Source organism: Mixophyes fleayi, chromosome 3 (assembly GCF_038048845.1).
Source record: "Mixophyes fleayi isolate aMixFle1 chromosome 3, aMixFle1.hap1, whole genome shotgun sequence".
Taxonomy (NCBI): Eukaryota; Metazoa; Chordata; class Amphibia; order Anura; family Limnodynastidae; genus Mixophyes; species Mixophyes fleayi.
The window spans coordinates 188,750,788-188,756,787 of record NC_134404.1 but is presented as its reverse complement, the minus strand read 5'-3'; the positions used below and the strand labels follow the sequence as shown (position 1 = coordinate 188,756,787).

The 6,000-nt window shown below is 41.4% G+C and overlaps 1 protein-coding gene across 2 annotated transcripts in view; it reads left to right on the top strand.

The window, feature by feature from the left end:
• The first annotated feature begins 3,432 nt into the window (after positions 1-3,432).
• WASF1 (WASP family member 1) overlaps positions 3,433-6,000 on the top strand; it is a 65,011-nt gene continuing 62,443 nt past the window's right edge. Inside the window, exon 1 of one of the 2 annotated variants that reach the window (XM_075202907.1) lies at positions 3,433-4,262. The gene's annotated coding sequence lies outside the window, so the exon portion shown is untranslated. The remainder of the gene's footprint in view (positions 4,263-6,000) is intronic. The other variant, XM_075202908.1, reaches the window with a different exon arrangement.

Below are 6,000 nucleotides of genomic sequence, written 5' to 3'. Positions count from 1 at the left end.
CAATAGACCACTGTGTTGCTGTCATTGCATTCTGCTTAGTCAGTGGTAGACTTTGGTATATGTCATGTAAGTAGCAACACAAAACAGTTTATCAATGTCGGCAGGGGGTGGTGCACATTTAGTGTACATAGGGGCCTATTTATGAAAATAAAAAGTGTCTTCAATCCCCGAAAACTGATGTATTCCGGGATTAACCCCAAAATTCTTATTTACTATCACTGCATCGCAGCTTTGCATATCTGTTCGTTTTACTAAGCAGTCCCCATAACAGTGTATGGGCACTTCTCAGTATCGCTATTTACTAAAGTTTGATAAAAAAAAATGTTATTATTTTTTTAGCATGTTAATGTATGCCAGCTGAAGTTTTCAATCCTTATCAATGCGATGAGGATTGAAAACTATTTTTCAATTTATGCGGTGGTTGATAAATGTGCCCCATAGTCTAAATAACGACTAATAAAGATGAAATTGCCAGCTTCTACATAGCTGCAACACTATCACTCACGTTTACTGGTAACAGGGCCGGACTGGCCATCTGGCAAAAGCCAGACGGGCCGATGGCTTAGATGAGCTGGTGCAGGGACCTAGCCTATGATTGGCCGGCCCCGACACTCACTGGCTTCCTGGTAGCTGGCCGGAGGATTGCTGCTCTGTTCCTCTCCTCCACTATCCTCGCCCGCCTCTGCCCTCTGTTAGTAAACTGGAACTGTGCCCTGCAACCTGTACACAGTTTCCAGTGCTGGACTGAAGACTTTTTTTTTCATAACGGTGGAGGCGAATGGGAACGTCAGGGATGCAGCTACCATAAAACAAAAGTAGTAGTGAAGGATGGGAATGCACAGAGGGGACAAGTGTTAAAAAAAATTAAAAAATCAAGCCTTCATTCTCCATTCACTTATATTTTCCATGCCCCCACTTCTAAATTTCCAATTCGACCACTGCCCTCTGTCCATGCACCCGACTGTCTGTGTGAGCTGACAGCTGTGATCCCGCTGCGCCCTGTAGGAGAACAGAACACAGGATGCTATAATCAGGTAAGTTCATATATTTTCTCATGTGCATCCTTTCTTGAACTGGGGGTACTACTATGTATGGCATAATGATTTAGGGCACTATTGTGACATAATATGATTTAGGGGCACTATTGTGGCATAATATGATTTGTGGGCAATGTTGTGGCATATGATTTAGAGGCACTATTGTGGCATAATATGATTTGTGGGCACTACTGTATGTCATAATATGATTTTAGGGGCACTATTGTGGTATAATATGATATGTGGGCACTACTGTATGGCATATGATTTGGGGGCACAACTATGACATAATATGATGTGGAGGCACTACTATGACATAGTATGATTTGAGGGCACTACTGTATAGCATAATATGATTTGGGGGCACTATTGTGGCATATGATTTCAGGGCACTACTGTATGGCATATGATTTGGGGGCACAACTATAACATAATATGATTTGGGGGCACTACTATGACATTGTATGATTTAGGGGCACTACTATATGACATAATATGATTTGGGGGTACTATTGTGGCATAATATGATTTCGGGGCAATACTGTATGGCATAATATGATTTGGGGGCACTATTGTTGCATAATAGGATCTGGGGGCACTATTGTATGGCATAATATGATTTGGAGGCACTATTGTGGCATAATATGATTTGTGGGCACTACTGTATGGCCTAATATGAATTGAGGGTAATACAATGTGACATAATATGACCTGGGGGCACTACGGTGTGGCATAATATGAACAGGGGGCATTACGGTGTGGCATAATATGAACTTATTCCAAATGCAAGTCTCTCATTGTTGACTATGACGGGGGCCCAAAGAACTTGCTGTACCAGGGCCCAAAATTCCTAGTCAGCCCTGTCTGTGAGTCAAGGGGGTAGATGTATCCAGGTAAATAATCTAAATGTTTCCTATCTGATCAAACTGATGGATCACATCTAATTAGCTCTCAACCACCTGCTCTATCCCCCTTAATTTATATAGTGTTATTTAAAATGACTAGAAAAGACGCATATCCAATTACTGTAGTAAAAAAAATATTTTCCTCTGACATTTCGCTGTAGATGAAAATACTTTTAATGCGGCAGTGTGGGTTCAGGTGATCATTTATCAGTTATATTTGTTAGAGTCTTGTTTCGTGTGGAATGATTCATGAAAATTCTGCCATTACTATTTAATTGAGGGAAAATGGTACCTGTTAATTATATGTGTGTAAGAACTCTATTGTTGCTATTTTGTGGGAGATTTGAAAAAAGCAGAACATTGGTTTCCTACAGTGGTGCCTGTATAATTGGTGGTATTGCTGTAGTATGGGGTGGCGTAGTGTTGGTAATGTTGTAGTGTGTTTGGGGGTTAGTATTGCTAATAAGTGGGAGAGGGTATTGCTGTAATGTGGAGGGTGATGCCGGTTGCAGTAATGTGGGGAGTGATGCTGGTTGCTGTAATGTGGGGAGTGATGCTGGTTGCTGTAATGTGGGGGAAGATGCAGGTTGCTGTAATGTGGGGGTGATGCTAGTTGCTGTAATGTGGGGATAGTGCTGGTTGCTGTAATGTGGGGGTGATGCTGGTTGCTGTAATGTGGGGATAGTGCTGGTTGCTGTAATGTGGGGGTGATGCTGGTTGCTGTAATGTGGGGTAATGCTGGTTGCTGTAATGTGGGGATAGTGCTGGTTGCTGTAATGTGGGTGGGTATTCATGTGTGTGTGGGGAGGAGTTATTTATTGCTATAATTTGGGTACTAATAATGTATTGCTGTGGTATTTATTGATGTAGTAGGGGTGCTAACAATGTAATGTTGAGGGTCTTTAGGAGAAATAAATACCCCCCCAACACACACACACTCATACTACATCATGTTGTACTGCAGCAGCTTCATCGTGCAACAACATAGTGCATGGAGCCCGCAGCAGGTGGTGGGCCTGTATGCTTTAAATGCCAAGGGCTAAATTTACTAATCTGCGGGTTTAAAAAAGTGGGGATGTTGCCTATAGCAACCAATCAGATTCTAGCTTTCATTTATTTAGTACCTTCTACAAAATGACAGCTAGAATCTGATTGGTTGCTATAGGCAACATCCCCACTTTTTCAAACCCGCAGTTTAGTAAATCTAGCCCCAAGGCTGATTTTTAGTCCCAGTCCGGCTCTGACTGGTATTGTGGTATATAGCTATGCTGGATACATAGCAAATACCACACTTCCACCAGATTATGTTTACTTATGTCAACAGCAAATATGTAAAAACAGATAGTGGATGGCATTTATTATATGTATTGTTTGGTGTATTTACTCGAGTGACGTGCTGTAGGTCATGAGATTCTATTTCTTTATAGATATGAGCCAGCACCCAGTACGCAATTAACTAATTATTTATTGCATAAACAACGCTGTTTTGACAACCAAATGAAAGACAGGGTAGTAGGGGACACCTATCTACCAGAATGGTTATATTTTCCGATATTCAATTGCTCTTTAAGTAAATATGAATAATTTGCTTTCAATGAACATAAAGCAATGCTACATGGAAAAGAATCGGCCGCAGTAGCTGCTTCCCCAGATGATTTGCTGTGCCAGTGACGCAGCAGCCTCCTTGCCTGCTCAGCACGACGCAAATATCGCGACTTCGATCGGCTAATGGCAGCAAACCGTTCCTATGGGTTAATAGATGCGGCCGACGGAGACGGTCCAGCACGGTTTTCCCAACCTGCACAGGAGGAGATATATGTATCGAAGTTAACTGCGGATTGATGGACTGCACCATCCTGTGGCAAGAGGGGTGGACATATCACCGCACAGAACCCTCCGCCTCGCTCAGCCTCCATTCCCAAAGCAGCAATACAGAACACACGCCATCTCCCCAGCAGTGCTGCCAATGCACAGACCGCATTGGGGCTTGTGAGTGGAGTAAGAGACGTGTAGTTGCCATTCCAGTGTCCTGCTTCCCTTTCTCCCGCTGTTGACCTGTCCCCGCCCTCTCTCTCCCATTACAAGCTGCTGCCCCTGCTGCAGGGCAGGCGAGCACTTCTGCTGTCCCCTTTCGTTGTTTGTTGTCCTTGTGTCGTGGGCAATCCGTGACAACGGGGGCAGAGATGGGGTGCAGCTGCTAACCGGTCACACGTGACCCTACTGGAGTGACCGAGAGGAGGATGAGCGACGAGCACTGAACACCCGCAGACCTGCCCGTAGAGACCGCTTCATTCATCCCGGGGCTCAGTCCTGCCTGCAGGTATATTGTATTCTGCTATATATTACATACTGTATTGTAAACACTTAAGTGCTCGGACATTGAATGTGGGCACAAGTCACAAGATTTTGCAGTCTATGGATGTAAGTTCTTTTGCCCTTGTATTTCTGTGTATACATATTTGATCATCAGAGGCATCTTTCTTTCAAGGGTCTGCAAACTGAAATTAGATCTTAAAATAGTACCATACAAATATTGTTTTAAGTTCACTTATTTTTTTTTTTCAATATCTGTGCTAATACATTTATGAACATTGTGTCTATCTGAAAGTGAAATCTCATTCCATATGCATTACCTTACATATCATCTATATCTGGTTCAGCCGGGATTCACACATTCCTATGTCATTTTTCAACAATTGAGTTTAATCCATTAAGGGCAGCTCTCTTATTACTGTATATGCTGGATGCTCTGCTCCAGTATGCCCTGCTAGTTGATCAATAGTTTAAATTCTCTATGTTGGATTTATAAATTAAGGGATATTGTTATTAGTTGGAGGTATAATGTGTTGTTTTTGTTATGATTTTGTCAGAGAGGCTTTATAAGTCCTTAGAATGAATACCTGTTCACTTTATAATAAAAAATATTTTTTATTTTACCTATGATCTCCTTTACCATGGAGTGAACTCAGAAGGCTAGACAACAGGTAATTTTCCTCACATGCTCCACACGTAGTGGATGCCAAAAGCTTTAATTGGCCCAAGATGGACCTTAAGAAAAATGTGACTGGTATTTGTGAATAATGGATCCCAATTTCGTTGAATAGATCAAACCGATATGGCTGCTTTATATGTCATGATTAAATGTGCCAATGTTAACAGCATGATTAAAATGGTGGATGCATGGTTGTTTATATTGTAGAGGTGCTATATGGTAATTTAAGTCACAACGGTAATGTAAGGCACCTTTTACTCTTATATTTAATTTTGCTACCAATACTGGAATCCACTTTTCTGCTTGTCTCTCATATGAACTGCAGGAGACCAACATATTTACTGTCAAAATATGTACAGGGGTTAGATTAGAGGAACCATAAAACTAGACTGCACTTTTCAAAATGGATTTATGCATTACTGTTATCTATGTTCACAAAGATATCTGACTTTGGCTATGAGTTGGGATTATGTAACTGCGTTAATTATTTGAATGTTAAAAGCATTACCGTAAAGTAATCAGAAGCTGTGATAAAGATTAATAATTAAGGACTGAACCGGTTGTCTCCAGAGTTCATTTGATAGTAATAAGCAATCAGCATTTGACACACACATAGCTGTATAACATCTACAGCACACACAAACCGGCATTTCACTTGCAAGGTGTGTGCCCTGCATATAAATAATGCTGTGTCATAGATTTGCACTGGTATCTGATTAAAGCAATCCGATCCTTTCTCTCACCCACCCCCACCTGCCCATTCTTCCTGGAAGAGGAGGGGTGAATTTCACTGGTATCCTGTCTCCTTGTGTCTTGTCACTGGATTCCACAGGATTTTGTGAGGGATGACAAGAGAAGACCTCTGTTTATAATACCTGCTTTTGTGAGAGAGGCCTGCTGTGATGTACAGCTGTAAATAACCATAATTATTTAATGCTTAATAATATTGAGGCTATGATTAAAAAGCAGGGAATTACAGTACAGGCCTGACATCCTTACATTAATTATTTGTTCCTAACTGTGAGACTAAATGCAAAATAGTATGAAATATCTTGCTGCTCTAACC